Consider the following 9,726-nt stretch of genomic DNA (forward strand, 5'->3'; position numbering starts at 1 on the left):
ATTAGAGATCCATGTAATCAAATATCTCTTTGTTAAATTTTAGCTGAACAACTTAACTTATAGAGTGTCGATGGTTCAGATCTTTTTCCTTTTAATTAACATGTGAGTTATTATAAAGTGGGTAATTTCTTTTTGCGGTATATAAAGTGGGTAATTTGTATAGACTAAGACATGGAAAAAGGGTGTAGGTGGTGCAAATTCATAGCAAGTTTTATATTGGATGCACACAAACAACTGTGTGGACACACAAAAAGAAAACAATCACTTTGAAAGTTTGAATAGAAATGTCTAAATGAACATCAGATGGTCTAGTGTCTCCACTGAAAGCACTACATGGACCCCTCATTAACAATTTAGCAATGAACAAACAATTCTAGTATTTAGACATGAGAATACCTTGTACAGAATTTCAAAGCATAAAAACGTTACCACTGGTTTGGGTATCCTGGAAATAAAATAGAGGTAATAAATTCCTTATAACTAATCAGGTGAACATAGAAAATTGATTACCTCTGGTTTGATCCCATGTGCTCTAGCCAAAAATAGATCAAATCGGCAGGATATCCTATAAGGAAACAAATCTAGCAAGGAAACTGATTATTATTATATCTAATTTCCAGCTACCAGTGGTAGGTGCAAAGTGGAACACTATTACGTAGGACAACAAATTTGGGCAGGAGGAAGTATAATGGTTATGAATGCCAGGCAAAGTGTATTAAGTTCATAACTATGAGCATGCAAATAATTTATATGAAGGGTCCCTTTTCTTCTACATAAGTCAGACATGCTGTATGTATGTGTAATGTGTCCAACTGTACACAAATACAAAATATATATTACAACGGAAAATGCGTGAATATGATGATGAATAACTTATTCTGAACTCTTTTGCATCTTGTATAATGGACAGGGATTGAGATTCTAATTTTGGCACTACTGGAGAGTATGTTGTGTGCAAAAAGAAACTACATGCAGTAATCTACATGACTGTTCGTACCAATAGAGAAACAATTTTGCATTTAGTAGATGTGTGTATGTTTCGGGGTTACTTTCACAATATTTAGTTGGTATAGAAAAAACACTTAAGGCTAGCAAATAGAATTAACCTAGTACATAGAAAGTAGAGAACTGACTGCTGCAGTAAATTATGAACTGATATCACACATAAAACAGTAACATACCCCAAAATCTATTCCTCGCAGCTCCCCACAAGTCTTCCTTCGCCCTCTTCTGCTCCACCAACCCCTGTTATGATTTCTCTCCCCTTAAATCAATCTTCTTACTCCGCATACCATCTCTGTCTCCCCAGCCCAAACATGCTAGTACCATCAGTAGCACGTCCGACACCCCACGAAAGAAAACACAATACAACCCACACATGAATAATGATGTAAACATACGTGAAATTATGAACACTCCAAGAAAATCATTCTGTAAATAACTTGAATGGTGTGTTGATATGCAAAAACATCTACTTCTTTACAAGACATTTACTTGTTTGGATTGCAAAACAAATATTGTTGTAGGAAATGATCTATTGGAAACTGGTACAAAACTTCAAACATCTTTACTGCTGGACATAGAACAAGCACACAACATCCTGTAATTATTTAGTTGCAGACGTACATGCATGACAACCAACATATATAAAGTCTTGTGATGAATTGTGTTCAATGGTGAAGAAACTTGCAGCAAAGTGTTTCCTATTAAATGACCTCCCAAACTCAATGTTGGTTGGTCCACTCTACTAAGCTGTGCTATGTCAATAATCAAAAAGAAATATATGCTTGTTTTACCACTGGCAATCATGAAAAGCATGATAAAGGCTCTTCAAAATTCTCTTGGAGTCCTGACTGATGATCCGGAGGTGCTTAAAGGTATGGTGCGGGATTTTTATAAAACTTTGTATACCTCAGAAGGGGTGCATAACATGGAATCAGTCCTCAACTGTGTACCCTCAAAAGTCTCGGCGGAGATGAACAAGCTACTATTAGCACCGTATAATGGAGAGGAAGTGAAGGCTACACTCTTTCAGATGTACCCCACTAAAGCACCTGGCCCCGACGGTTTTCCCGCACACTTTTATCAGCATCATTGGGACCTGTGTGGGGCTGAAGTGATGGAGGTAGTCCTGAGAATCATCAGGGGAGAGGACAGTCCGGAAAGTATCAATGACACGGTCTTGGTTCTAATCCCCAAGGTAATGAATCCATCCATGCTTGCAAAATTTAGGCCTATCAGTTTATGTAATGTTTTATACAAGATAGCATCCAAGGTGATTGCTAACAGGCTGAAGCAGATTCTACCGGAGATTATCTCAGAGGATCAATCGGCCTTTGTGCCAGGTAGACATATTACAGATAATATTATAAGTGCTTACGAGTGTCTTCATTTTATGAAACGCAGTAAGGCAAAGGTAAACAGTTTCTATGCTCTAAAGCTCGATATGATGAAGGCATATGACAGGCTTGAGTGGGATTATTTACAAGCAATTATGTTGAAGCTAGGCTTTGCTCCATCCTGGGTACATATTGTCATGAACATGGTGCATTCAGTATCGTTCTTGGTGCTTTTTAATGGAGAGAGACTAGACACTTTTTATCCATCCAGAGGTATTCAGCAGGGAGATCTGATATCCCCATATCTCTTTTTACTCGCGGCAGAGGGTCTCTCGTGCCTACTGAAATCCAGTTCTTCGTCGTCTCAGCTAGAAGGGATCAAGGTGGCTCCCACGGTGCCAGTCGTGAACCACCTCCTTTTCGTCGATGACAACCTGCTGTTGTTTAAATCGAGTGTTGAAGGGGCTATTGCAGTATCAAATCTGTTGGAAGACTACTGTTTGGCCTCGGGGCAACGTATAAATCACGATAAATCTTCAATTTTCTTCAGTAGGGGGTGCCCACAGGGAATGAGAAACAATATCAAGAGTACCTTGAATGTCCAGAATGAATCCCTCAACAATAGGTACCTGGGCATGCCTACTGATGTGGGGCATTCTAAGAATGGCACATTCCGATATCTCAGAGACCATGTGTGGGAGAAAGTCACAGGATGGATGGAAAAATTGTTATCTGCGGCTGGAAAAGAGGTGCTCATTAAATCAGTAGCGCAAGCAATACCGGTCTATTCTATGTCCTGTTTTCGACTCCCAAGAGGCTTCTGTGAAAGTATCACCTCACTGATTAGGCAATGTTGGTGGGGCAGCAAGCAAGGGAAGAGGAAACCCAGTTGGGTGGCCTGGGATGAAATGACTAAGCCTAAACATTTGGGAGGACTTGGCTTTAGGGATATGGAAATTTTTACTCTCGCATTGTTGTCTAGGCAGGCATGGAGGATGCTACAAAATCCCTACTCTTTGAGTGCTCGCATTCTCAAAGGAGTTTACTTTCCAGATCACTCTTTGTTTGATGCCACCCTTGGTACACATCCGTCGCAGATTTGGAGGGCCATCCTGGATGGCCGGGAGATAATGGTGCAGGGACTAGCGAGGAGGATAGGCAATGGAGAAAGTACTGATATATGGCAAGATAACTAGATACCTCGTCCTCATATGAGGAGACCGGTTACATCTATTTCCCCACACCCACCTCATAAAGTCTTGAATCTAATCAACCATGCTACTGCTTCTTGGAACGAACAACTAATCCGTACAATTTTTATTCCAATTGATGCGGAGGCAATTCTGCAAATTCCTCTCTGCACTAGACAGGTTGAGGACTTTTGGGCATGGAGCGAGGATAGGCGAGGGGTTTTCTCGGTGCGAACGGCTTACAGAATGATACAACAGACAAAGTTAAGTCGAGAATCTTGGTTGTTTGAATAAGGGGGGTCTTTGTGACGCCCCCGATTTGACCGTACACTAATCATACATGCAAACGTGTACGATCAAGATCAGGGACTCACGGGAAGATATCACAACACAACTCTACAAATAAAATAAGTCATACAAGCATCATATTACAAGCCAGGGGCCTCGAGGGCTCGAATACAAGAGCTCGATCATAGACGAGTCAGCGGAAGCAACAATATCTGAGTACAGACATAGGTTAAACAAGTTTGCCTTAAGAAGGCTAGCACAAACTGGGATACAGATCGAAAGAGGCGCATGCCTCCTGCCTGGGATCCTCCTAAACTACTCCTGGTCATCGTCAGCGGGCTGCACGTAGTAGTAGGCACCTCCCGAGTAGTAGTAGTCGTCATCGACAGTGGCGTCTGGCTCCTGGACTCCAACGCCTGGTCGTAGCAACCGGGTAGAGGAAGGGGGAAAAGGGGGAGTAAAGCAACCGTGAGTACTCATCCCAAGTACTCGCAAGCAAGGAGCTACACTACATATGTATGCCTTGGTATCAAATGGAATAAGGGTATCATATGTGGACTGAACTGCGAAATGCCAGAATAAGAGGGGGATAGCTAGTCCTATCGAAGACTACGCTTCTGGTAACCTCCAACTTGCAGCAGGAGAAGAGAGTAGATGGTAAGTTCACCAAGTAGCATCGTGTAGCATAATCCTAACCGATGATCCTCCCCTCGTCGCCCTGTGAGAGAGCGATCGCCGGTTGTATCTGGCACTTGGAAGGGTGTGTTTTATCAAGTATCTGATTCTAATTGTCATAAGGTCAAGGTACAACTCCAAGTCTTCCTGTTACCGAAGATCACCACTATTCGAATAGATTAACTTCCCTCCAGGGGTGCACCACATAACCCAACACGCTCGATCCCATTTGGCCGGACACACTTTTCTGGGTCATGCCCGACATCGGAAGATCAACATGTCGCAACCCTACCTAGGCACAACAGAGAGGTCAGCACGCCGGTCTAAATCCTATGGCGCAGGGGTCTGGGCCCATCGCCCATTGCACACCTGCATGTTGTATGGGCGGCCGGAAGCAGAACTAGCCCCCTTAATACAAGAGCAGGCTTACGTTCCAATCCGGCGCACGCCGCTCAGTCGCTGATGTCATGAAGGCCTCGGCTGATACCACGACATCGAGTGCCCATAACTGTCCCTGTCGTGGATCTAAGACTGACAGTAGAATAGGGGTAAGTATGAGGAGGCAAGATCCTAGCTATGGAGGAGTTGTATGCACGAGTTTTACGAGTTCAGGCCCTTCTCGGAGGAAGTAATAGCCCTACGTCTCGGTGTCCTGAGGCGGTCGACTGGATTATATTAGTGTGTGTTTACAAAAGTGCGAACCCTTGTCCCAGAGGAGGAGGGTGGCTTATATAGAGTGCGCCAGGACCCCAGCTCCCCTCCGTTACACAGGGTTCAATGTTCATAAAGGAGGGGCGTTACTGGTAACGCCTGTAGTAAAGTGTTATAAATGCCCATAAAGCTATGGTTTAAGTCTTGACCGTTGCAGAGTGGAGAGTTTCTCATCTTCTGGTGGTCGAGTGTCTTCAAGGTGGTCGAGTGAGCGCATCTTCATGGTCGAGTGGATGATGGTTTCTCTTCGACTGCTTCTGATTCTTTGGAGAGATGTCCTTCGGGAGGGTATGTCGGACAGGTCCATGACCCTACCCTAGGTACATAGCTTCATCATTAGCCCCCGAATGGATCGGGGTTTGAGTGGGGAAGGAGTTGGGAACACTTCCGACCCATTCTTTGTGTTACAAGTATATCCTGTTCTGGAACAATGAGTTGAGGTGACGACGTCGACTCCTTTCTCAGTCGCCGTGGTCCATTCTTGGTTTTTGTCGAGTGAATTTTCACGGTAGAATTCCGAATGATGATGCAGATGATGTTTGTCTTCAGTCTGACAGGATGTTCAGCTCTCCGCGGATCTCGCGGGATTTGAATTTTGGGAAGCGCGCCAGACGGACGGAAATGAGGTTATCGGGACGGATTAGGCAAGTCTCTTCGATCCCCGCGCCACTTTTTTCGCCACGTATTGCGCACGCGACTGTTGTGGGACTTGTTTAGATCGCCTGGGTCCACCCGTCAGTCACTCGGATGACGGCCTTATAAAAGGCCTCGGACTAGGCCTCTGCCCTGTGCGCTCCCATTCTCTCTTCTTCTCTCGATCTCTCCGCCACGCTCGCTTCCACCCTCATCGCCGGACCTTTACTCGAGCTCGACCCACCGCCATGGGGAAGGAGAGGACGGTGGCGCTGGAACACGTGAAGAAGGCGACAACGAAGGCAAAGGGCAAGCAGACCAGCCGGGGCGGATCCTCGTCGAGATCCGGCCTGCCGGCGGGCTGGATCCGCTCGACAATCACCCAGGACGACCTCGATGACCTGGTGGAGGGGGGACTGATCCCCCACAAGTCAGCACGGCTCCCGGGGGATGAAACCGAGCCGCAGCCGAGGGAGGGTGAGTGTGTTCTCCTTGCCACTCACGTAGATCGTGGATTCTCACTGCCCCCCATCCTTTCTTCCGGGGTTTTTTGAACTTCTTTGGGGCTCAACTCCACCATTTTACCCCAAACACTATAGTATATCTGGCCGCTTTTGTGTCGATGTGCGAAAACTTCTTGGGTTGTCGACCGTACTGGGGCCTTTTCAAACACATCTTCACCTGCCGATCCCAGTCGGTCAAAAAGGCCAAGTCGAGTGACGAGAGGACACAAGTGATCCAGTTGTGCGGGGGTTTGGGGATCCAGATGAGGAGTGTCACACCCTAGCTAGTTCATGCATTAGAGTGATTGCATCATGTTTAAATTTCCCAAAAAAATGAAATGGGGATGATAGAACCCCCAGCACCCCCTGGAACAACTAGGGTTTACTAAAAACTTTTTCAATGAACCTGAAATGCCCTTCTAAAAAGTCCACCCTTTTTGTTTTGGGTTAAAACCTTTGACAAAAATGGTGAACATTTTTCTAGGACATCTTAAGGTCATTGGATTAACTCATATAGTATTTGCATTTGGGCATTTAAATGCTATAAAATATTTTGAATGCTCAAATAATCATAAACTAAAATGTTTACTGTTGGATATATTCTAAGCAGTAGCCATGATTAATTTTATGATATTTGGAAATGCCCTGGCATTTTTAACAAAGCCCTAAAGTTATAGAAATAATAGAAAATGAATAAAAATAGAAAAACAGAGAGAGAGAGAGAGAAACCCACCTGGGCCTTCTTATTTGGCGCGTCTGTAGCCCAAGTGGCCGGCCCAACATGGCCCAGTCCATCTGGCCGTGCCAGTCGTCCCCTTCCTTGGGACAAAAGGACGACGGGCGCGTGCCCGACGCGCGCGCACCGCCGTCCGCCACCTCCTGCTTGCCGCTTCGCCGCTGGACGGGCTAGACGACCTCCATGTCGCGCCCCCGACCCCCTGGACACCTCACACTCCCCTGCTCTCTCCCTCGCTCCCCCGACGCCATGGCCGAAGCATCCACCGCCGTCTCGCCGCTGTAGCCGTAGCCACCGTCGTCTCTGCGCCGCCCTACCGTGTCCACAAGCTCCGCCGCATCTCCCTCGACCTCCACGCTGAGCTACGCAACGTCGGAAGCCCTGCAATGCCTTGCTCGACCTCTTCTTCAACCTTAGGGTTACGAGATCGCCGGTGACCCCGCGCTCGACTCGCTGCCTCCCCGAGCTCTCCGAGGCCACCGCTGCACTCGCCGTGAGCTCCGCTTTCTTCTCCCCCTAGCCACGTCGCTCGAGCTGGCCCCTAACCCCGTTGGCCATCGCTGCCGAGAGCTTGGCTCCGCCGGCCATGTCGCCTCGTGGACATAGACGCGTAAGCTCGAAACCGAGCGCGTCACCGCACTCACCACGTCCCCAGGAGCCGCAGCACCACTCCGCATCTCCTGCCGTTCCTCCTAGCGACGACCCCGAACTCGTCCGAGCTCTGGCAGCCGCCAACATCGTCGCCGGCATCTTTTCCCACCACCCCGAGCCCAAACACAACCACCACTAGACGTGGACGAGTCTCCTCGTCATGTAGAGCCTCTCCGCCGCGCAAACGGACGCTTGTGGGCATTTTTCGAAGCCCTCCGCCGCGTCTGTCGTCGCCGACGTCAAACCGCCAACGACTTGACCTCGTTTGACCTGGGGTTTAACTCCCGTGGGTCAATGACAGGTGGGCCCAGAGCCCTGCTAATTTTAGCTTAGCACTAATTAACTTTTAGTTAGCCTAATAGGTCACTGACATGCGGGCCTAGGCCCCACTGACAGTTTAGTTTGTATTAACTTAACCCTGTTAATTAGTTGTTTCACTGGGCTGGCGCCTTTGACCCGCTGACGTCACAGTGACGCAGTGCTGACGTAGTTATTTATTTTCTGGATTTATTCTTATATAGGAAATTCCAGAAAATAGCCAAAAGTTCTAAAAATCATAGAAAATCAACCATAGCTCCAAATCAAGCAAATTATATATGAAAAATGATCAGAAAAATTCAGTATTTCCATCTGTAATGGTTTCATGCATGACAAAACTCTCTAATCTTGCTGTTTAGGTTAAACAAGCTAATACACTTATTATGCATAAGAACTTAAGCTTCCATTTGAATCTTTGATTCAAATGGACCCATTTCAACTTGTTTCACATTGCATTAGGCAGGACACCTCATATTGCCATGTCATAGCATGCATCATATTGTTGCATATTGCCATGTGATGAATGTGTTCTGTGGTGTCTTTCGTGGTAGGTTCTGCCTCCGAGGATATCTCCGAGTATCCAGCTGAAGGGCAGTACCCTACTACCACTCCATCAGGCAAGCAGCCCCATTGATCATATCGATACAATCCCATGTTCTCGCTTCTGCTCTCACTTACTGCATTAAGACAACAACGTTTCAAACCGCTATGTGCTACGGTAGTTGAACCCTTATCCTCTGCATGACCTGTCATTGCCACAGTAACTAGATGAAACCCACTAGCATGTGTAGGAGTTGATTGAGCCATGTATGTGTTTCCTACCTTGCTATGCCTGCTATGCTTAGAGTTGTGTCAGGTCTGGTTCATCTGGGTGATGGGCTAGAGTGAAATGATTATGTCGGTAATGTGAGGGATGTGTTGAACATGATGTGGTAAAGGTATCGATGAGAGGCCATGTAGGAGTACATGGTGGGTTGTTTCATTGAGGCCGTCCCTAAGAACTGAGATCTGTATGTGTGATTTAAGATTCAGTTACTACCATACATTGGGCCCGAAACCAATGGACCCTCTCGGCTTCTTAATCACCCTAGTACTCTGTCCAGGAGTTGCAACTAGTTTCTGGTGTTTATAGGTTATGTGTTGGCGGCCGTGTGTAGCGCTGACCCTAGGGGTGGGCTATGATGCGGTAGATACACCATGGCACAGTGTCCCGAGTCACCCGTTTGGTGTCTCGGGAACCCTGTTCACATTGTTCGGGGCCGTATGTGGAAACCTCGGCCGGACTCCCTACGGATGGAACCTGGATAGGCGATAAACCTGGACTAGAGACTTGAGTGTTTAGGTAGGCGGTGGCCGGCACCCTCGTTGGGCTTTTGCTTGAAGGTTGCCGAGTACATGTCATGTAAATGACGGCAAGTGGTGAGAGCGTGTATGAAGAAGTACACCCCTGCAGGGTTAACATCATCTATTCGAATAGCTGCGTTCGAGGTAAAGGACTACTTGGTTGCCTATACAGTTCATAGGCAAGTTAATGTCTACTACTAAAAGACTCAAGATAAGTGTGAGTACCAAGGATGGCTCTCTCGTAGGACGACGAGGGAGGATCCCCGGTGGAGTATTGTGTTGGTGATTAGTGGACTCGTGTGCGAAAACTATTTTATTAGTGGTGTCTCGTAGGATAG

At 46.7% G+C, this 9,726-nt stretch overlaps 1 long non-coding RNA gene across 1 annotated transcript; it reads right to left on the reverse strand.

Annotated features, from left to right (window-relative positions):
• Positions 1-418: 418 nt before the first annotated feature.
• Positions 419-1,277, reverse strand: LOC119297369. Its single transcript, XR_005145640.1, has 3 exons — positions 1,182-1,277; positions 511-581; positions 419-445 (listed from the first exon to the last, which is right to left on the reverse strand). It is a non-coding gene; the product is annotated as an uncharacterized LOC119297369 (long non-coding RNA).
• Positions 1,278-9,726: the final 8,449 nt, after the last annotated feature.

The sequence above is a fragment of the Triticum dicoccoides genome, chromosome 5A (assembly GCF_002162155.2).
Source record: "Triticum dicoccoides isolate Atlit2015 ecotype Zavitan chromosome 5A, WEW_v2.0, whole genome shotgun sequence".
NCBI lineage: Eukaryota > Viridiplantae > Streptophyta > Magnoliopsida > Poales > Poaceae > Triticum > Triticum dicoccoides.